General features: G+C 46.2%; 1 long non-coding RNA gene across 1 annotated transcript in view; it reads right to left on the reverse strand.

Annotated features, from left to right (window-relative positions):
- LOC131481931 (uncharacterized) overlaps nucleotides 1–22,699 on the reverse strand; it is a 107,821-nt gene extending 85,122 nt beyond the window's left edge. The window contains exon 1 of the long non-coding RNA XR_009246658.1: nucleotides 22,213–22,699. This is a non-coding gene — a long non-coding RNA (uncharacterized LOC131481931). The remainder of the gene's footprint in view (nucleotides 1–22,212) is intronic.
- Between the last annotated feature and the right edge of the window lie 541 nt (nucleotides 22,700–23,240).

Here is a 23,240-nt window from a genome sequence, read left to right on the forward strand (position 1 = left end):
ATAAATTTTTAAAGTCCATATCACAGAGATGGGATCACGTGACTGACTCTGGAGAGCCGAAGCAGCTGTGGATCAGCATACCCATCTGGTCTTTGACCACTTAACTCCCATGGACCAGACCCCAAGCTCAATCTATGGGGCTGCTTAGCAGCCAGTCAGCCATCCTTCCCTTGGTGTAGTCTAATCTCACCACTCAGTTTTTTTATCCAAGTCACAGCACTTCACATAGTTTCAGTTTACTCAGCTGCAAAATGGACTGAAACTATGAAACTATGAACTTGAGAGCATTTGAAAGTACACTTTTGTTTATGTGTAAATGCTTGTATCCCATGTCCAATAACAGCTGTAAATACTGAGCTCTATCTCTGGCTTGTTCCTTAGTGAAGTGCAGGCTGGAAAAGGAGCTCTGTTTTTTTACTCATTTATTTATTTATTTTTTGTAGAGAGAAGAGGAAACAGTTATAACCTAAAGAAAATAATTATGAGTTCCAGCCAGAAACACCCCCTGTCTCTCTGTGTGAATGTAATGCTGTTTGCACAAGTTGAACTAAATTTACTTGACTGATCTTGCATTTGCAACACATAGACTCACACAAGAAGACTTGTACCTGGGAGGGGGAAGAAAGAAAGACCCCATTGCTCGCTGTTATATTTTAAGCTTAGGTAAATTTAGCCCATACTCCGTCCTCACATTGGTTACCCTGAACTTCACCCTGTGCGCAGAGGAATGTGTCAAAACCGGTGCACATTCTGCTCAGCCAAGATCCTGGACACTGCTCAGGACAGAAAAGGCAGGCAGGAGAAGAAGGCCTGACCATGTCCTAGGAAGGAGCCTGGATTCTGCAGCAGGCAGGTTCCATGCCTGCTGAGCAACCTGAGCAAAGTCACTAACTTCCCTAAGCCTTGTGTGTGAAGTGCAGGTCGTGGTTCTCCACAGTGGGCAGGGTTAGAGGACTGATGGGCGTGATGAAGAATGAAAGGCAGGACGGGGGAATGCTGCTGCAGTGGTTCACACTGCAAATGCCAAGACCTGGGAACTCAGGCCAGGTCTCCCTTCTGCGTGGCAGGAACTACCTGAGCCATCATCTGTTGCCTGCCTGCCTGCCAGGATGTACATTAGCAAGAAGTGGAGGCTGGAGTCAGAACTCAAACTCAGCAGCCTGACGCGATGGTTCAATGGGCTAATCATCCCCTCTGAAAGCACCAGGATCCCATATAGGCACTGAGTCGTGTCTCGGCTGCTTTTCTTCTCATGCAGCTTCCAGCTTGTGGCTCTGGAAAGCAGCAGAGGACAGCCCAAGACCTTGGGACCCTATTCCACATGGGGGATCTGGAAAGAAGCTCCTAGTTCCTGGTTCTGGATCATCAGCTGAGCTCAAGCCATTGCGGCCACTTGAGTGAATCAGAGGATGGAAGATCTTTCTCTGCCCATTTCTCCTTCTCTCTTGTAAATCCACCTTTCCAATAAAAATAAATAAATCTTTTTTTAAAAAAATCAAATTCAGACATTCCATTTTTAGGTGTGAGCTGCTTAACCACTGGGTTAGTGCACACATTTGACAACACCTGGGGCAGGGGCACTGCAGCAGGCACTGTGACTGATTTCTTGGGCCCCACAGTATCTAGAGTTTACTGTGAGGATGCTGGAGGAACTGGTATGATGGAGTCACTCTGCAGTCTCAGAAGTAAGGCTATTTATTCATCAATGGCCACAATATGGACTCACTGTTGTAGCAGCAGCACAACCTTCACCCATGTCTATATAAATGGCACCCTGCCTATGGTCTTTCTGCAAAGATTAAATGATGTCATGTACTTAGATGCATGAGTGAGCACATGAACGCATGGGCATCTTGGGCTGGGCTCAAGAATCAATAATGTTCTCCCTGGGGCCAATGTGAGACGCAATGGGTTAACCCACCAGTGGGACCCTGGCATCCTGTATCAGAGCCAGTTCGAGTTCTGGCTGCTCTGTTTCTGATCTGGTTCTCAACCTATGTGATTTTGAAGCATAGGAAGATGGCCCAAGTACTTGAGCACTAGTCACCTGCACAGGAGACCCAAGTGGAGTTCCAGACTTTTGGTTTCAACCGGGCCAGTCTGAGCCATATAAACTATTTGAGGAGCAAGCCAGTGGAGGCAAGATCTCGGTGTCTTTCCCTATCTGTCTTTTTGCCTTTCAAATAAATAAATGAAACTTTAAAAAGAAAAAATAACTTTCATCCAGGGAATGTCATATGGAACATTTACTGGATTCTGAGTATGAAATGCTGATTTGGAAAGATGTGTCTTGGGGAAGTCCTCCTTGGAACAGGAAGTGGTGGACGGGCATTCCCCAGGCAGGGGACCTTATAAACAAACACAACAGAGGGAAAAGACAAAGAAATCTCAAATAGAAAATAGCTTGTCTTCCTCAAGACACTGCAAGCTGACACTGTGCTCAATATCAAGTTCAAGATGGGGCTCACAGATGAATTAACAAGGGCCAATCTTGGTAGAATCAAATGTTTCCATATAGAGAAACCAAGCATGGGAGGTGACAGGCTATTTGCATATTAAAATAATCACTGCCCCCCCCCCCCCAGTGGCCTAGCAGCTAAAGTCCTCACCTTGAACACGCTGGGATCCCATATGGTCGCTGGTTCTAATTCTGGTGGCCCCGCTTCCCATGCAGCTCCTTGCCTATGGCCAGGGAAAGCAGTCGAGGACGGCTTAAAGCCTTGGGACCCGGAAGGGTTCCTGACTCCTCGCTTCGGATCGGCGCAATACCGGTGTTGCAGTCGCTTGGGGAGTGAATCATCAGATGGAAGATCTTTCTCTGTCTCTCCTCCTCTCTGTATGTCTGACTTTGCAGTAAAAATAATAAATAAATCTTAAAAAAGAAAAACCTTTAATACACAAACACTAAGGAAGGAAAGAGGGGAGAGAGAGAGAGAGAGAGAGAAAGAGAGAGAGAGAGAGAGAAGGCACTTGACCCAATAGTTAAGACGCTGCTTGGGATGCCCACATTTCATATCAGAGTACCTGGATTTAAGATCTGGCTCTGCTTCCCATTCCAGTTTTCTGCTAATGTGCACCCTAAGAGGTAGTAGTTGATGGCTCAAGTTACTTAGAGCTGGATTGAATTCTGGACTCACGACTGCAACAGACATTTGGGGAGTGCATCAAAGGATGGAAGATCTTTCTGTGTCTGCTTCTCTCTCTCTTTCTCTTCCTTACAAAAAACCAGAAAGGCAGATGCTCTCACTTTGCGGACTTTCCTTTCAGGAGGATGGGCTTTGCGAACCCCTGGGTAGAACAGCACCCTACGCTCAGTCACCCTACTTCACATGTAACTCAAGACTCTTTGGGGTCAGACCCTGTCTACTTTCTCCCTGTCATCTTCTGCTAGTACCACCGTCGCTGTTCCAAATCCATTTTTGCTGAGTCTGTTGCCATCCCACCCAGCTGCTTACCCAACCACATACACCTGTCGTGTGCTTTCCCCATCATCTTCAAGGTCTGTGCAACAAACTGTTACTTGGCTTTTCGGCCCCTTCCAGTGCTTTCGCTTTGTAAAGGCTTCCTCCTATACTCTCCTATCCCTCAGCCCTATTGCCTTCTATTTCCCTTCCTGTTTCTTATTGATTCCAACACTTTGTAACAACACTGTTTATAGGACAATCTCCCTAGCTTGATTGGACTACACCTTAAGAATCCAGGGACACCATTTTCATCATTAAATGATCAATAGATGTCTGCCAGGAAGGAGGGAAGGAGGAAGAGAAAGAAGGGAAAGGGAAAGGAATGAAGAGGCAAAGATTTGAAAGAGAGAAAGAGGAAGGAAGGAAGGAAGAGAAAGAAAGAAAGAAAGAAAGAAAGAAAGAAAGAAAGAAAGAAAGAAAGAAAGAAAGAAAGAAAGAAAGAAAGAAAGAGAAAGAAAGAAAGAAACTGACTCACACCCTGAGTCTGACCAAAAGAAATCTGTTTGCTATGAGAGTGAGAATGAAAAGTCCAGGTCTGAGACGCAGCTGACCAGCCATGGACTGTCAACAAATCAGGGAGCTCCTCTAGGGCCCGGATTCCTTCCACTTCTCAGATCCCCGTGATCTCCCAGCCAAGTGTTTAAGTTCAGAGTAAATAGTACATTAGCAAGTCTCGCTCTTCTGTTTCTACCATCTCTCACTTGCTTTACCCTTATGTGAATGGACATTGATGCAAAACATATTTCTTTTCTTTTGTGTTCTTTGGAATGTAAAACTGAGACATAGAGGGAGAGAAACAAAAGAGGCTGAATTCTTTCTACGAATGATACAATAAAGTTTAATAGTGTGGGGGTTTTAATTGTCCTCTACAGGACAGCCCGAGTCAATAGTGTGGTTAGTGAGGTCCCTGTCGGCCCCCTCTTTCTCTGCAAGGGTAGCGAGGTACGAATGTCCTCGAGGGCCAATCAGCTAACTGCCCTGTGTCATTCCCTCTCTAATAAGGCTCCTCCGCTCAGACCCCATTTTCTCAGACACAAATCATTTTATTAAATGGCTGCAACTGCAATTAAGAGTGGGAGAATCCAGGCATGTGTTTGGGTTCGAGACGTGTCCTGTGTGATTTCTCAAATACTTTGGGTTTGGCAAAGGCCAAAACACATTCTGTCAAGTTCTTTCCCCGCTCCTTCATTTTTATGCCCGGGTGTATTCGAGAGAATGCGGTCCATCTGATTCTTATTCATTTTCACTTAACTCAACAACAAGTTGCCTCGGAAGAACCAGAAACTGTCCAAGCAGCATTTGTAGCCTTTTTAATGGAAGCCTTCTTAGACTCTCTTTCTCGCAAAGCCCAGACAGCATGACCTTCTCCAAAGAGGCCAAGCATCTTCATTTCTCTGTGCCTCTCTCCTTGCTCCTTAGATCTGGAAGCCCCTGTTCGTTCCCCACTCCTTTGCCAGTTGACCCCTACCTCTTCAAGTCCCCTTCTTCTTTAAGGTCACTGCCATTGGCCAGCTGGCAGATTATCACATGACCCTCGGGGCTGCTGCCACCGTCATTCATAGTGGTCGCCAGTCCTTTCCCTCTGCTTTGTGTTACAGTTGCTGAACCACGTTAGCCAAACCCTCTCTGATGTCTGCTTCAGTGTTAAGCCCTTGACCTTAATTAAAGGCCTTCACAAGATATGGCAGACAAAAATTGGCATTTGTGGTAAGGCTGTTGCCAAAAACATTAATTATTGTGTCTATCAATGTCCCTATGTGGGCTTTCAGGTGAGAAGTCAACTTGAGGCTTACTTACCAAAATAAAGATGGGTTTCTCCCTCTCTGGTGATGAGAGCGGTGGAACTCAGCTCGTTCCCTTTTTTGTCTTGCCTGCAAGAAAGCTCTGCCGCAGAGTCAGTGTTCATAGTGCCCATACCATATGCTGACTTCCTCCTTTTTTTAATATTGTTTATTTGAAAGGCAGAGTTAGAGAAAGAGAAAGACCTTCTATCTGCTGGTTCGTTCTCCAAATGGCCAGAGGTAGATCAATCCAAAGCTGGAAGAGGCAGCTTCTCCTGAGCCTCTGCTGTGCGTGGCAGGGCCACGACATTGGGGATTTTGCATCTGCTTTTCCAGGCGCATTAGCAGGAAGCTGGATCAAAAGTAGAGAATCTAGGATTCAGATCTGTGTCATATAGCACCACAGACAAATGCCTTATTCACTATGCCGCAGGGCCGGCTCCTCCTCTTTTTCAATTGTCTTGATTTTCCCCCTTTTTTCTAAGATTTATTTATTTTTTATTGGAAAGGCAGGTGTACAAAGGAGGAGAGACAGAGGAAGATCTTCCATCAGATGGTTCACTCCCCAAGCAGCTACAATGGCTAGAGCTGAGCTAATCCAAAGCTGGGAACCAGGACCTTTTTCCAGGTCTCCCACATGGGTGCAGGGTCCCAAGGCTTTGGGCCATCCTCAATTGCTTTCCCAGGCCACCAGCAGAGAGCTGGATGGGAATCAGGGCTGCCGGGATTAGAACTGGCACCGATACGGGATCCCGGCATGTTCAAGGCGAGGACTTTAGCTGCTAGGCTACCGCGCCAGGCTCAGCTTTCCTTTTCTATATTACTAAGTTAACAAATGAAAAGAAACAATGTTCTTCACTGTGAGCCACTTCAAAGTGGTTGCAGAATGACAGAAGGAAATAAAGTGTAAAAAATAGTAAGAAGTTATTCATGATAGTTCCATTTGAAGAACAAATTTAGTATTTGGGAGTAAGAGAAAAAGGTTTTGCTTCTAATCTTGGGTGTAAACTATGTGAATCTTTTATCATGCTCATGTATTGATAATTACAAACTTACTAATTACAAAATTTATTTTATCTGAGAGTCATAGAGCGAGGCAGTGAGGAGGAACTGGAGGAAAAGGAGGAATGCCAGGGTGTGCCCACCGACTTCCCAAACACTCAAAACAGTCAGAGCTGGGCCAGGGGAAGCCAGACGTCAGGAACTCAACCCAAGAAACCAAGTAGGTGGCAGAAACCCAGTGACCCGAGTCATCTCCAGTGCCTGCCAGGCTCCATCACGTCAGGGTGCTGGAGTCAGGAGCGGGAGCCAGCCACCATGGGTGTCTTAGTCGCCAGGTTAAGTGCTTGCTCTCTGATTTCTAAATTTGAAAATTCTTAAATATAATCTTAAAAGCTAATTTATAATTTTGACACACACACCCCGCCCCACCCAGAAGCCCAAAGTTTCTTGAACACACAGCTTTTACCACCTATATTTTTTCCCGAATCTCTCATCATGTTGCAGGGTATCGTCATCACAGGTGGCATTCAGTAAAGGAGGTTACCCAAGGGAGTGCAACCGGAAGCCAGGGAAGGAGTCACAGGTTTTAGATACAGTCATTTCTAGATTCCAAGCTCTGGCTGATCACCCTGACAGACTTAGTCCCTCAGATCTCTCTGCACCTCAGTTTTGTTATCTGTAAAAGGGGGCTTTACTAAGTACCATCTTAAAGAGTTGTGTTATGGATTAATTCAGAAGCAAGCTTCATATTAAAGCTGACTTTCCTTGAGGCCAGCATGTTGGCTCAGTTGGTAAATCCCCAATTCCAAGCACCAGCATCCCATATGGGCATTGGTCTATGTCCCACCTCTATGCCCTGTTCAAGTTTTCCACCAGGACACCTACCTCAGCACTCACTTGCCAGGCAGAACCCAATCCCTTTGTCTTCTGAGCTATTGTGTAACTTTGTGAACCTTTCTTGCCATTATCACACTGGCTACCTTGTGTTCCAGCTTCTTCCAGCATGTCTCCCAGGTAAGCACTTATTCACCCTGGTGCCCTAAGTTCCTAGGCTGGGACATTTAATGATATAAAACAACAACAACAGGCCTGGTGCTGTGGCATAGCGGCTGAAGTCCTCACCTTGAACGTGCCGGGATCCCATATCAGTGCCAGTTCTAATCCCGGCAGCCCTGATTCCCATCCAGCTCCCTGCCTGTGGTCTGGGAAAGCAGTTGAGAATGGCCCAAAGCCTTGGGACCCTGCACCCATGTGGGAGACCCAGAAGAAGGTCCTGGTTCCTGGCTTTGGATTAGCTCAGCTCTAGCCGTTGCAGCTGCTTGGGGAGTGAACCATCTGATGGAAGATCTTCCTCTCTGTCTCTCCTCTATATACCTGCCTTTCCAATAAAAATAAATAAATATTTAAAAAATAACAACAACAAAAAGCACAGAGAACACGTGAGGTTTAAAAACAGAAGGCAACCCCAGCTGTAGGCAATTGCTTAGGTTGTCTTGTACCTAAGCAAGCATTACGCTGCGGGGGAAAAGCAGCCAATAGCTGACAGGCAACCTGGGCCTAGTTAAGGCAAAATTTATTTTAACTGTATCAGTATGCCAGCACAGTTGCTTATTCTCTCTTTTTCTCTTTTCCTCTCTCTCTCTCTCTTTCTCTTTCTCTTTATGATGCATGGGGAAGGTGGGGAATTCTAGCAGGGACACACCAACCGGGCACCCCCATGGGAGATGCTGCATATTGCACAGGGAAAGGGGTGTGAGGATGTATGGCAGTGGGAGTGGCTGATGGCATGTTTGACAGGGGAGGAATGACTTCTGGAGTTTTCCATGGACTTACACTGCACTTGCAATCAGGCAAGAGAACTGAGATAGGGTGGTTAAGAGAGGGAAACTGGAGGGCATTTCTGGGTCAGGCCAAGGCACCCACCCACGTGGGAGACCTGGGCTGGGCTAAATAGCATTGCTTGCCTCCTGCTGGTATGTGCAAAAACTGGGGAGTGGTGGGCATACCTGGCTGGACTAGGCCGCAGTACCTTCCCTGTGAATGTCAGAGGAGGTGAGCCATGTCAAGCTGAGAAACAGCACCCACCAGAAGAAAAGCAAACCAGATCCAGGGGCAGATTCTTATCAGACTGATGGACTTGATCTGCGAGACTGTACACCCTCTGGTTTGTGTGCAGAGCTGGAGATGGTAAATGGCTGAGTCAGGCTGGACCACAGAACTCACCTAGCAGAAATCTACCTGACACTCACAGGAGCTGGAGCTGGTAGGAGGCTAGACTGGGCCAGGCTATAGCATCCACTAGCACACACAAAGACCAGAACTGAGGGAAGACTGTACCAAGCAGGCCCGAAGCATCCACCAGCATGCATGAGATCCGGGACTGTGAGCAGGCCTGGTAGGGGAACTTGGGGAACTCCCCTGCTAGGCCACAACTCCCTGGGGAACACAAGAGCTGGGGATGGGGGTGGGCCAGGCCAGGCAAGACTGTAGCACTCAGCAACATTTATATGTGCCAGGTCTAGGAACAGACAGGACTGGACCAGGCCTTAGTATCCACCGGCACACAGGAATTCCAGGACAGGGTGTAGACTGCGCTCTGCTGGGACAGGCTGCAACACCCTCTAGCAAGAGCTGAGACTGCAAGTGGACCGTGCCAAGCTAGGTCGAAACAACCACCAGCAAATGCAAGACCCAGGGCTGGGGACATGTCTGGTAGGGAAACTCCAGAGCAGTAGCTCTCACTAGTGAATTAGAGCATTAGGGATCTGGGCAGACCAGGCCAGGTAAAGCTGCAGCACCCATCAGCATGCAGGTGGGCTATATCTAGGAGTAGACAAGACTGAGCTAGGGTCTAGCACCCACTGGTGATCATAAGAACCAAGATGGATATGGGAAAGACTGTGCTAGATTGTGGCACCCACCAAGTCACATGAGAGCCAGGTCTGAGGTGGACCAGGGTGAACTAGACTGTAGACCCCAGTGGTGAGAGCTGAAATGGGTACAGATCAGACACAGAACCCAAAGGTGAGTACCAGGAATGGGGGCCAGCCATGTTGATCTATGTAGCAGCAGCCATCAGCACACGTGAGATCTATTGCTAGGGACAAGCCTAGTAGGGTAACCTGGGGTACTCCCCTGCTAGGCACAGCTCTGATTAGTGAGTGCAAGAGCTGGAGTTGGGGAAAGGCTAGACTAAGCTGGGTAGCAGCACACATTGGCATATGACCCAGGTTTGGGGACAGGCCAAGCAGGGTCAGTACACAGCATACAGTACACACTGGCATAAATGGTGCAGGCAAGGCCAGATTGGAGCACAACATCCACCAGTACACATGAGAGCTGAGTGTGGGTAAGACTAGGCTAGGCTACTGCACCTGCCAGTGAGAGCTGGGCCTGGGGGCAGGCTGTGCTCAGCCAGGCTGTAGTACCTCCTGGCAAATGACAGAACAAGAGACAAGCCATCTCAGACTAGGCTGCAGTACCTATTGGCACAGACAAGACCTGGGGCTGAGAGTAGGTCTGGTAGGGAATATCTGGAGATACCCTTGTTGGGCTGCTGCTTCCACTGATGACCAAGAGAGCTGGGACTGGGGGTGGGCCAGTTTTAGGGTGGGCCAGGTAAGGCTAGGCCACTGCACATGCTGATGCATGTGAGAACCAGAATGGATGCGGACCAACCAAGCTAGGTTGCAGCACCAGTTGGCAAGTACCAGGACTCCATGTAAGTCATCTGGATTATAGTACATCCTGGTAGGTGAAAGAGCCTGGACTGCCAGCATGTTTGGCAGGGGAACTGTGGGCACTCCCCTGCTGGAACTCACCTCACCCTGGTGAGTACAAGAACCAGTGCTGGGGGCAGGCCAGGCTATCCAAGGTGGAGGCACCTGTCAGCATACCTGAGGGCCAGGTCTGGGGAGGTGTTGGGCTGAGCTAAGCTGTAGTACCCATGGGTGTACATGAAAATAGGATTAGGCTGGACTGGGCTAGGCCATGTCAAAGACTAGCATGTGCAAAAACAGGCTGGAGACAGGCCTCGGGGGGCTATTGGGGAGCACCCTAACTAGGCCACAGAACCTACTGGCATTCATGAGGACCAGGTATGTTGGAGGCTGGGTGGGATGGAATTCACCAGGTAGCTGCTTCCACCAGTATATGTGCTAGCCAGTACGTGTGACAGAATGAACTTGACCCTGTGTTGGCTGGTACACACAAGTCGAATCTGACATCTTCCCAGGAGAGATTTCTTGGGAGATTCTCCCACTAGATCTCTGGACTCAGACCCTGGCCACAAAGAAAATCACAGGATGTGTGGTCTGACTTTGGAATGTATGTTTCAGGACTAGGCCTCCTCAGTTGCTGATGCCTGTGCAGTGGACAGCATGGCCAGATGCACATGGGTGACACGATGGCCTGTTCATCTAGGCCAGAGGAGGATGTCCAGAGCTTCATCAGAGGATAGAAAGCAGCACAGGATGGACAATTCTCCTGGCAGAGCTTTGCAACATGTTCCTTGGTCTGAGGATGCACTAAGGTGGACTTTGTCAACCAGTGGATCTTGGAAAGATTTTCTCAACCTGGTGCAATGAATCCAACCATATCTCAGAACTACCAGTACTACTCCAGTAAACCCTCAGAACACTTTCCCCACATTGGTGTCTCTAAAACTCCATCTAACGACTGTCCCTCATCTCTGGGTGCTGATGTAGTTTGACAACAACAAACACCCTCCTCCTGTGGGGACACAGAAGGGGAAAAACACACACACACACGTCGGCAACGCCCATGTCACCGCGTACCCCGAGCCGAGCCTAGGGACTAGGGTTACAAAAAGACAACACACAAGACAACACAAGACAACACGCAGTGGGTCATTCTTGTAAAGAGAATGCCATTTATTTGAGGTCAGCCTGCCTCTTTTATAGTCTGCCTAGTTCCTCCCAGTATTATCCCAATGCTCAAGCAACTCCTAAGCTCTCCCAAGGGCATCTTAAGAAAGGGGAAGCAGGGAAGAGGGAACTTGCTGTCAAGCCAGGGGGTAAATGTATCAGGCCAAGATTGCCCATCCTGTTACCCTTTAGAAACAAGCTAAACTGTGGAGTTAACCCTTGGGAGACCGGGGCCTTCACACACAAACACAATTGAAATGTTTATCCCACCCACTTTCCTCCATACCTGACCCTCCTCACCCTAATCAGAGACCTTCATGGATTTGCTTAACTCTCAAAAGTAAATAAGAAACAAACTGCAGGTACAAGTACTTGTCTTGGTGCTTGGCACTCAGGATCACAAAAAGAACAGGATTTTTCTCTTCCCCCTCCTTTCCTTGCACACCCAAGCAGGCCGGCTCTTCCTGTAAGTACTACTACACAGAGCTTCTTTGTCACCAATGGTGGCGGCTTTTTTTTAAAAAAAGATTTATTCATTTTATTACAGCCAGATATACACAGAGGAGGAGAGACAGAGAGGAAGATCTTCCGTCCGATGATTCACTCCCCAAGTGAGCCACAACAGGCCGGTGCTGCGCCTATCCGCAGCTGGGAACCTGGAACCTCTTCTGGGTCTCCCACGCGGGTGCAGGGTCCCAATGCATTGGGCCGTCCTCAACTGCTTTCCCAGGCCACAAGCAGGGAGCTGGATGGGAAGTGGAGCTGCCGGGATTAGAACCGGCGCCCATATGGGATCCCGGGGCTTTCAAGGCGAGGACTTTAGCCGCTAGGCCACGCCGCCGGGCCCAGGTGGTGGCTTTTATTGTCATTACTTGATTCACAGCCTTCCCCCAACCACAGACTGTGAGCTCCCTGTTGGTTGGGACTGTACATTTCTTTCTTTATTTTTTTTTTTTAAGATTTATTTATTTATTTTTATCTCAAAGTCAGATATACAAAGAGGAAGAGAAATAGAGAGGAAGATCTTCCATCCACTTGTTCACTCCTCAAGTGACCACAACGGCCAGTGCTGCGCTGATTGGAAATCAGGATCCAGGAACTTCTTCCAGGTCTCCCACACGGGTACAGAGTCCCAAGGCTTTGGGCAGTCCTCAACTGCTTTCCCAGGCCACAGGCAGGGAGCTGGATGGGAAGTGAGGCTGCTGCGATTAGAACCAGCGCCCATATGGGATCCTGGGCGTGTTCAAGGCGAGGACTTCAGCTGCTAGGCCATGCCGCTCTGGGCCCGGGACTGCACATATCTTTGCTTATTATTGGTTTTTCCAGTGCCCAGCTCTCAGCCAGACACTTAGCTGGTGCTCACTAAACATGAGCTGTACCATTGAAGGACTAAATTTCTGTCCCTATACACACACACAGTGAGTTGGTCTTGTAGCTCATACGTGGTTATGCGGTCGTAATGGAGGCAGTAATTGACAAAGCAGCCTTAGGTATAAACCTTGCAGATTACAGAGGAAACCCCAGGCTTGCTGGCTAAAGGAGAGAAACAAAATAGTAAATGAAGCACTCTCACTTGCAGGCTTGACAAACAGTACAGAGCCAAAATAAATGTTTAAACGTATATCCCAGCGGGCCCGGCGGCGTGGCCTAGCGGCTAAAGTCCTCGCCTTGAAAGCCCCAGGATCCCATATGGGCGCCAGTTCTAATCCCGGCAGCTCCACTTCCCATCCAGCTCCCTGCTTGTGGCCTGGGAAAGCAGTTGAGGACGGCCCAAAACTTTGGGACCCTGCACCTGCGTGGGAGACCCAGAAGAGGTTCCAGGTTCCCAGCTTCGGATAGGCGCATACTGGCCCGTTGCGGCTCACTTGGGGAGTGAATCATCAGACGGAAGATCTTCCTCTCTGTCTCTCCTCCTCTGTGTATATCTGGCTGTAATAAAATGAATAAATCTTTTTTTTTTTTTAAAAAAAGTATATCCCAGCATATTCTTGAAAGGACATTCTTGTCCTTTCAAGAATCTTCCCAGCCATCAAAACCTAAGAACCAAAATGTTAAGAGGACTGAAGCAAGGAGGGAATCTATTACGTATGATGACAGCTTCCCAGAACAGAGAGTAGAGCGAAAGCACAAAAAGTCAGAAGAAATCACAGATGTCTTATAAAAATGAAGTTAAGACCATTCTCAGACCCGTTGTTGTCTACGCAGACAACAGCTTTTCTGAACGATCGAATCAACTTTACAAGCGCAATTTTCAGCAGAGTTGCACGGGAAGTTAAGATGAGCTAGCTTAGTGCTGAGAGCCAGCTGACCCATTGCTCTTCTGTTGAGAATATGTAAGCTGAGGTTACCCACACAGACAAGGTCAAGGCCTGCTCTAACCCTCCAGAGGAATACTGGCACCCTGAGCATGAGGGTCCTCTATAGCTCTCACACCAATATCAACTACTTTGTACTGTTACTCCTTAGGACAGACGGGGATGAGGATATGTACAGACCCAGTTGGCGGCCCCTTGGGGGAAGCCCCTGCAGTGACCACACCCTGCATCAGAAGGATGAAGTCAAGGATGAATTGGTTGTCTTCTAGGAGACGAGCAAAACATAAAAGGGATCAACAATCGACCAGCTTGCGAGTGGTCAGTGTTTCCTTTGCTGTTCATTGTGGGAGCTTAGAGCTCTGTTTTAAAGCTGTCCATGCTCATCCCAACTTCTGCTTCGTCTCCCAGTGAAGTCAGAATGCTGGGCTTTGCTCTGTCTATTGACACAGAAAGCCTGTGAGTCACAAATTCAACAGGATGACTTTTGCTGCAGTGTGATTGAATGGAAAATATTCTCTCATCTGAATTTTGTCCTTTTTTTTTTCTTTTTCAAGCAAGGGACATGGTTATTTTTTGCAGCATGGAGTGCAGGCTCTTTTATTTATGGGAAATTAGGACCTCCAGCATCCTCTGACATCCAAGGTAGCCAAAGGCAGGTTCACCACGCTCGTATTTGCCTTATGAAGTGACACACATTTTACTGCCTCCCTCTCCTTCTCCCTTCCTGTCGACAATTATATCTAAAGCAAACAGTCCCAGCACAATAGCTAGATTGCACTTGAATTTGGTGTTTACTTGACATTTACCCATTGGCCATGCTGGACAGCTTGGTCATTCCAGAAGAGGGGCTCAGCCAGCAAGGGTTGCATTCTGTTGGCCCTCGATCGTGGGCAACCCAAGACCCTGAGAGAGCCGCAGAGTGCCAGAAAGTTGCTTATACTGACTCTTAGGCTGCGGTCAGGGTATCAGATCTTCAGACTTTCCAGAAAAATCTTTCCCTTACTCGTGCAGGGCAGACTGGTGATTCTGATGCCACGCAACTGCCCCCTTACATACAACTCACACATACTGCCATGCATTGCTAGTTCCCAGTGCTAACTTGCCTCAGAACTGGCTACACCTCATATGATCAGCATTAGCTCCAGTTCTTCCATTTCAGCTGCTGTAGAACAGAATGAATAATACCCACTTTGTAAGATCATTGTGGGTATAACTTAAAGTACTTAGGACAGGTTCAGGCTCTCAGAAGATGCTCTGTTGGTTCTTACCCCTGCTGAAAGCCACAATTCTGATTTCAGAAGGCAAAGGGACCAGTATATAGAAGCACAAGTTCCAGTGGCTCCTATTTGATTTAGGGAGGGAAGCTGGGACTTGGCCTGAAATCAAGACACACATTTTCTCAACCCAGCTTTGCCAACATGTAGGCTGAGCAAGTTAACTCTGGTACCAAACTCCAGCCGCATACGTGCTAAGTGGGAGCTGCTGATCCCATTCTAACACTGTGTGGTTTCTATATATGAGGAATTCAGAGCAAGCCCCGTCTAGTAGCCATGAAACTTTAACCAAAAGCTGATATATTAAAAGACATAGTGAAAAACAAGAAGGTAACATTCAGTGCTGGGGAGTAAGTAAAGAAACAAATATTTTGGCACCTTGCTGCTGACAAGTAAACTGATGGAGATTGAAATGTGTGCGAGGCATTATTATAAATCAATTTCTAAGGCTCGCTAAGGAAATAAGTGGGTATGCCTAAGAAATACATGGAAATTTTATAATAGTGAGAATTAGAAATAATTTATAAGCACATTAAAAAGGATTGGTTAAGTATCAATATTAGTAAATATTAAGATAAATGTTTAAATGTAAAGCATATCTGTATTATTAATTGATTGGTTTCAATAGCAGAGACAGAGTCCTCATCTACAGATTGACTGCAAAGCTCAGAAAAGGGCTAGGATGGAAGCTAGAACTGGGAACTCAAGTCTCCCACTTGGGTAGCAAAGACCAACCGCTTGAGCCATCGCCTGCAGCCCCCCAGCTCTGCAATGGCACAAAGCTGGAACTGAGTGTCAAAGTCAGGAGTCAAACCCAAGCTCTCCGATACGAGACGCACATGGTTTAACTGGCTCCTTTTAGCTTTTTTTAAGATTTATTTTTTATTCGAAAGAGAGAGACAGAGAGATCTTCGTCGTTGCTTAGTTTACTCCTTAAATGGCTGCATTGGCCAGGGCTGTGCTAGGTTGAAGCCAGAAGCTAGGAACTTCACCTGGGTTTCCCGCATGAGTAACAGGAACTCAAGTATCGGAACTATCACCTGCAGCTTCCCAGGCACTTTAGCCAGGAGCTGGATGGGAAGCAGAGTAGGCAGGGCAGATACTCTGATACAGGATGGGGGTGTCCCACACAGTGGTGACTTAACCTGCTTCAACAGAATGCCTGCCCCTTAATGGCATCTTAGGTGCTGGGCCAAATGACCACCTCGATGTGTCTATAATAGTAACATGAATAGATGCCTGCGATGTATTCGTTAGGTGAAAATGAAAGCAAATTTACAAATTTATGTGCAAATTACAATCCATACTTTGAAAATAAATATTCTTATTAATGCATTAAAAACTCTGAAATTTCTACAACGAACTATTAACTATGGTCATACATGGAGAAGAGAGGATGCAGATATATTTCTATCAAAAACATACTTTTGGGCACTGTGACCTAGTGGCTAAAGTCCTCGCCTTGAACACATCAGCATGCTATATGCGCGCCAGTTCTATACCCGATAGCTCCACTTCCCATCCAGTTCCTTGCTTGTGGCCTGGGAAAGCAGTTGAAGACGGCCCATGGCCTGGGACCACTGTACCCACGTGGGAGATCCAGATGAAGCTCTGGGCTCCTGGCTTTGTATCGGTTCAGATCCAGCCATTGTGGTCACCTGGGGAAGATATTCTCTCTGTCTCTCCTCCTCTGTATATCTGCCTTTCCAATAAAAATAAATAAATCTTAAAAAAAAACATGCTTTTATGGATTCGTTTTTTTAAAAGAAACATACATAAATATTTGAAACCAGAATACAATTTACCTTTAATACAAAAAATAAAAAGAGCAAGGGACTTTTAGCTAACTATAGTTACTAACACATTTTCTCATAGGAGGCCTCTTTAAAGTGATTCTATAGGAATTGAGAAGACTAAACACACCATGACCAACAGAGTGGGAGCTTGGAAGAAGCAGGATCAGGGGCCACAGACAGAGAACATAGAAAACAAAGCAGTGATTTCAATCAGCAGGACCCCTGAAAGGCTCAGGTGACTCAGAATGTGGGGGTACACTGAGAAAGTGCAAACAGAATTACTGATTGAAAACCTGTCTGAGAACCAGCTAGAACACCCAGCCATCCTCACAGGTCGCTGGACCCTAAGATTTTTCCCCAGCCCTGTGTGGCAGGGCAACTACCTTCCCTGCAGCTGGGCAGAAGATGAGATGTATTTCCTGAAGAACTTGACCTGGACTCTCCACCCAAGAAAGCTTGGCACAGTTGGGGTCAGTTGCTGGTAATTTAGTTACCCTAGGGTGTAGCTTTTTGACACTATAACACAGTGTTCATTTATTACAACATATGCCTTGAGCACCTACTATATTCCAGCCAACTGTACTTGTACTACCTTCTAGAGTAGCAGCTCATCAGCCTGGGTTTTTTGTCTCAGTGGTGGGGCCAACCTAAGCACGGTGCCTTCTGCAGTGTTTGCTGGGATGATGTTAATGAGCGACTCTGTTCCCTCCAAGACCTGGAGGGAGAACACGATGGATTCTTCCAGTGTCCTTCAAGGAAAGATAAGGTTAGAACTTTGCCAACATTGCCAAGAAATACATAGTTCATTAATGCTGACCTGACCCTTGAAATTCCCTTGTTCAGCCAAACTCTTGTCTGGATTATGGAAAATCAAGGCGATTATCTTCCTGGATTTTGTCAAGATACAGTGTTTGCAACTCATAGCATGGACCCAGAAAATGTAATTCCTGTGATAGATACTGACCCTACTTAAACTAGTGTCATTGTGAGGTTTTCAGCGAGCCTGAGTGTTGCATCTACAATGAGGCTGGGGTAACTGGGGAAAGAAAATACCCATGATAAAGTATTGTCTTCCAACTGCAGCACTTCTCCATGTCAGGTACTACTGAACCAAGTTCAAGTTATTAACTGTGTCGGGTCTCAAGGATAGAGGGAATATATTAACTTTAATAGGTACCTATCATGCCCACAACCCCAATATCTCAACATACACAGCAGCCCTGTGAGGTTGCTACAATCATAGACCCATTTTATAGACAAGGAAAGCAGAGTGCAATTAGATGATGTAACTGGCCCAAGGTTATCCAGCCTGTTAGAGGCAGCACAGGGCCTGGAGTTCAACTCCTTGGGTGCCAGAGTTCACCTGCCTACTCCAGCCCTGCCTGGCATGCTTTTGTGCCATAATATGACTTCACTGCCAGATCTAGAGAACCAGGTCCAGTCTTCTGAATTGTGCTATGACAAGATGGCCCAAAGAACCAGACTCTGTGACAATCTAAACATTCAGATCAAAGATTCTATCTCCTCTTCAAAGAAGCACAAATGAGTCTCTATTTTAATGGAAACTGAGTCAGCTGAGCGAAACATTAAGACATTGAAATTCAATTCAACGCTTCAGTGTTTCCCACAACATTTGGCTCTGAAAGCTTTGTTGGTTAAACTCAGCAATCAGAAAAAATCATCAGTTAGACTGTGCAGACTGACTTAACACTTAAATTACCTTCTTCAATACCTATATTATGTTGGAAATTCTTCCTAATCCAGGAACTTCCCCCGCCTGGAGGTCTTGGGAAATAAAAGAGATGAGTCTAGATTTGAGTCATTGACTTTGAAACAAGTTATCAAATCAATATGAGATGTTCAGGTGCTATCAGAAAATGGCTTGGATTTTTTTTTTTAATATGTTGGCACCAGCCATCTTTTCATGCCCTCGTTACTGTCCAATACATTAAAACCAATTAACAGACACAATACTTATGAAACTGAGTCAAACACAGGATAATCAAATGCATTACTATTGTTCAAAGTATACAATATCAAATGGGCAAAAGTAACCCATTCTCTTATCTGGCCCACACGCTGCAAAGATAATTGCACACAGAACTGTTCACTCCATATTTGCCTTTCTCGGGAGGTGAAGCATATATTGTCAGCCTTTCAAAAGTTCTACCCTTTCCATAATGAAAAATTGTACCTGAGCCCTGCGTGGTAGTCTATCAGCTAAAGTTCTTGCCTTACCCACGCTAGCATCCCATATGGGTGCCGGTTCTAATCCCAACTGCCCCACTTCCCATCCAGCTCCCTTCCTGAGGCCTGGGAAGGCAGTCAAGAAAAGTCCAAACCCTTGGGACCAAGTACCCATATAGGAGATCCGGAAGAGGCTTCTGGCTCCTGGCTTTGGATCTAGCAGTTGCGGCCACTTGGGCTGTGAATCATTGAATGGAAGATCCTCCTCTCTGTCTCCTCTCTGTATATCTGACTTTCAAATAAAAATAAATAAATCTTTTAAAAAAAATTGTACCTGCAGGTACAATCCAAATCAGAGTGCTGTGTTGTTCTAGTCTAAAAATCTGAGACATGAGGTTTTTATAGAAAAGAAATAAGCAGAGGGTTATGTCTCACCTCTGGTTTCAGAAAAACAGTCAGAACCCAATTGGTAGACCATGCCAAGAAAATTCCAGCAGCAGCAATTCCTGGTCCACTTGGCTGCTTTGCTAATATTTAAATAAATGCTCTACAACTTTTCGCTTAAAATTTAAATAATAGCTCCACATTTGCTAGTTCATTTTCTTTTCAGTGTGGTTTCAAATGCTAGAGCATCTACTGGATTTTTCTCCTGGCCTTTAAAGTCTCCCAAGCTAAAGACAGCAAATGCTACTCCGCTACTCCTTAATTTCTTATGTCAAGAGAGATATTACTGAAACATATTTGACTCTTGGAAGGTACTGCCTTCTTCTTCAACAGACATTTTGAAATTAGCAACCAAATCATGGGTGCTGCAGGGCAATGTATTAAGCCACACCATGAGACACCCACATTTCATAGCTTAGTGCTGCTTGTTCAGCTTCCCATTCCAGCTCCCCGCTAAGGCTCCTGGGTGGCAGCAGAGCATGGCTCAGCTACTTGGGTCCCTGCTACCCATCTGGGGAACTGTGGCTGGAATTCCTGGCCCCCGGTTTCAGCCTAGCGGAACCTCAGCTGTTGAGGTCATTCAGGAATTGAAACAGCCAGATAAAGAATTATATCTCTCTCTGTTCTTATCACTCTGCCTTTCGAGTAAATTAACACATCTTAAGAAAAAAAAAACAAGCAAACAAACAACAAACAAGTGCCTGCATTGTGGCACAGCAATTTAAGCTGTTGTTAGCTACATGAACATTCCACATCCCAGTTCCAGTTAAATGTAAGTAAAGCCACCAATTTAAAAGACATTTTGGTAAGCTTTTTAATTTTATTTTATTAAATCTTTTTATTGGAAACTCAGCTTTACAGAGAGGAAGAGAGAGAGAGAGAGAGGAAGATCTTCCATCCGATGATTCATTCCCCAAACAGCCACAATGCCTGGAACTGCGCCAATCCAAAGCCAGGAGCCAGGAGCTTCTTCTGGGTCTCCCACGTGGGTGCAAGGTCCCAAGGCTTTGGGGCATCCTCAACTGCTTTCCCAGGCCACAAGCAGGGAGCTGGATGGAAAGTGGAGCTACCGGCAATAGAACAGGCGCCCATATAACATGCTAGCGCATGCAAGGCGAGGACTTTATCCATTAGGCTAATGTGTCAAGCCCAATTTTATTTTATTTTATTTTTAATTTATTTATTTTTATTAGAAAATCAAATTTACAGAGAGAAGAGAGATATAGATATGTCATCCATTGGTTCACTTCCCCAGTGGCTGCAACAGCCAGAGCTGAGCCAATTCAAAGCCAGGTGCCAAGAGCTTCCTCTGGATCTCCCATGCAGATGCAGGGTCCCAAGGCTTTGGACCATGCTCAAGGGCTACTCAGGTCACAAGCAGGGAGCTGGATGAGAAGTGGAGCAGTTGGGACACGAACTGAGCCTATATGGGATCCCAGCATGTGCAAGGCAAGGATTTAGCCACTGAGCCATTGTACTTAGCCTTGGGAAAGTTTTTAAAAACCCTAACATCTCAGCGCAAGCTAAGGATACTGGGCAGAGGACTGCAACATATTACTGACAGAACAGTTCAAAGGTCTTTAAAGTAATGCCATAAATTTCAGATTTTCTTCTTCGCTTAAGCCATGTATTGAGCTAAGCTTTTTGTGCTAAGAATGTAACTTAAGTGATCAAACCTAAGGGTTCACACACATACACACGCACACACACACACAAACTAATTGAATTTCTGAGAATTGATTTTTAAATGTCTGTGATTCATTTTCTGCTCTAAAAACTTCAATACCCAACGTTTGGGTCTTGAAAGGCAATGAACTTGGCTAGAGAAGAGAGTCGACTCTCCATTTGGTTTTGGTTTTGGTTATGGTTATTTTTGTTTGTGTTTTCAAGTTTGTTTTATTACAATGCCTTGGACAGAGCTGTTCTTTCACTTTGTCCAACTGCTCTGAGAAGACTAAGGAATAATTTTTGGTCTTCATAGAACTTATCAAGAAAAGAAAAGGGGGCTGACTTTGTGGCTTTTTGGTAAAACCGCTGCCTGTGGCACCAGCATCCCACAGAGGTGCTGGCTCATGTTCTGGCTGCTCCATTCCTAATGCAGCTCCTTGAGCACGGTCTTGGAAAGCAGTTGAAGATGATCCAAGTGTTTAGGCTCCTGCTACCCACATGAGCAACACAGATGAAGCTCCTAATTCCTGGTTCCTGGCTTCAGCCTGGCCCGGATCAGGCCACTGCAGCCATCTGGGAAGTCAACTAGCAGATGGAAGATCTCTGTATCTGAAATCATCTCACGGGCCAGGCGTGTGGTGCAACATTTAAGACACCGCTCCGAAACAACATCCCTTCCTGCAGAGCCTGGGTTAGAACCCGACTCTTGCTCCCAATCTCAACTTCCTGCTAGTGCACACCAGGGGATGGTTCAAGTTCTTGGGTCCTTGCCTATCCCATGGGGGATCCGGATGATGTTCTGGGTTCCTGCTATCGGCCTGGTCCAACCCTGGCTCTTTGGGGCATTTGGGTAATGAACGAACAACTGAAAGGGTTTCCTGCATCTGTCTCTCCACCTTTTCAAGTTAAAAAAAATGTTAACAATCATTTGTGTTTGTGGCATGGTTAAAAAGCAGCTATCGCTGAGTCCCGCAGCAGTTAGACACAGCTCCCCGGACGGAGCAGGGAGGCTCCTGAGTCCCGAGTCCATACCAAGGTACCGGTGCAGAGTTCCTCACTGGAGACGCATAGCGTCTCTTCATCCAACCACACCCTCCGTGGCTCCATATTAATCCCCTAGCACCAAGAGCTTCCAACACCTCTTCTGCCAACTAATGTAGTTTGTCCTGGAAAAAAAAAAATTATTTTATAACTCCAAAGACATTAATAATTAACTCCTATACCACAAAACTTGTAATATCAGTTTGCTGAAATAAAGTCACCAGTATTTAATTCTTCTTTAAAGGGTGTCTTCTATTATTATTATTTTAGAGTGCAATTTAGTCATCAAAGGTTTACTCAGCCTCATGTTTATAAATTATATAGGGCAGGGATTTTTAACTCTTCTTGCCCTACCTGTTCCGAGGCGGAGAAGGAGGGTCATAACCCTGTTGTCACAGCAGGCACCTGCCTTGAAAGGAACTTATTCCTGTCCTCTTTTAGAAATCAGGGATGAATCTAGACATTTCCCTTTATGACGCAATCAAATGAATAACCAGATGATTGTCCGCCATGAAGAGACGCTGCCTTCTACCTTCCAGAGAGCTGCTTGCGAAGAACAAATTCCACCTGTTCAGATGAGTTTCAGAATCTTCTTTTTTTTTTTCTGTTTCAACCGTATTGTTTTGATGATCTTTACATAGTTCATTAGGGCTCAAAGGTCAAGGGCTACAGGAAAGTGGGTAAGACCATTATTTCCACATTCTCGTTTTTCCTTCCTGTATCTTGGGGGAAGGAGTTTCAGAATCTTGTCTCAATAATATGACATAATAATAGCAGCTCTCCAACACATCTGGGCAATATTGTTTTTTCATTGTGGTGGTTACTGTAAGAGTTTTCAAAATTAATTATCTACCTATTTATGCAGGGTAAGGGCTATTATTGTCTGAGATAAATAAAAATAAAGCAGAAAGAATCTGGTAAGAAATCCCAGCTCCTTAACATCCTAAAGTGGGTGGTGGCCAAAGATTCACCCCACCTTCACCAGGGTTTGGGAATCCCGGCTTAAATGGGAAGAGCGAATGACTTTTCCAAGCAACACTTAAGTCCTCACATCCCAAGTGTTGTCACCCCAGTGAACGGTAGCAGGTATGTTCCGTCCTTAGTGCACGGGTTTGAAAAGTACAACGTGTTTCAAAAGTAGGATCGTCACTGGCCGTGCCTCGGGGCGGGGTTGAACCCCTCGGTGGTGCCACGAGAGGACCGGCCTCGGGGGGTCGGGGGAGGGGGTTCCCATCTGAATCCCCGCAGCCCTTGGCCAAAGGTCAGGGAATGGAAGTCATCTCCAAAGGCTCTCTGCGCTCTGGCAACGAGACAGTCCCCAGTCGATTCATTCAGGGCGCGCTGCATTCCACGCATGCTTCTGTGGTCAGCAAGGAGTGGAA

Source organism: Ochotona princeps, chromosome 14 (assembly GCF_030435755.1).
Source record: "Ochotona princeps isolate mOchPri1 chromosome 14, mOchPri1.hap1, whole genome shotgun sequence".
Classification (NCBI taxonomy): domain Eukaryota; kingdom Metazoa; phylum Chordata; class Mammalia; order Lagomorpha; family Ochotonidae; genus Ochotona; species Ochotona princeps.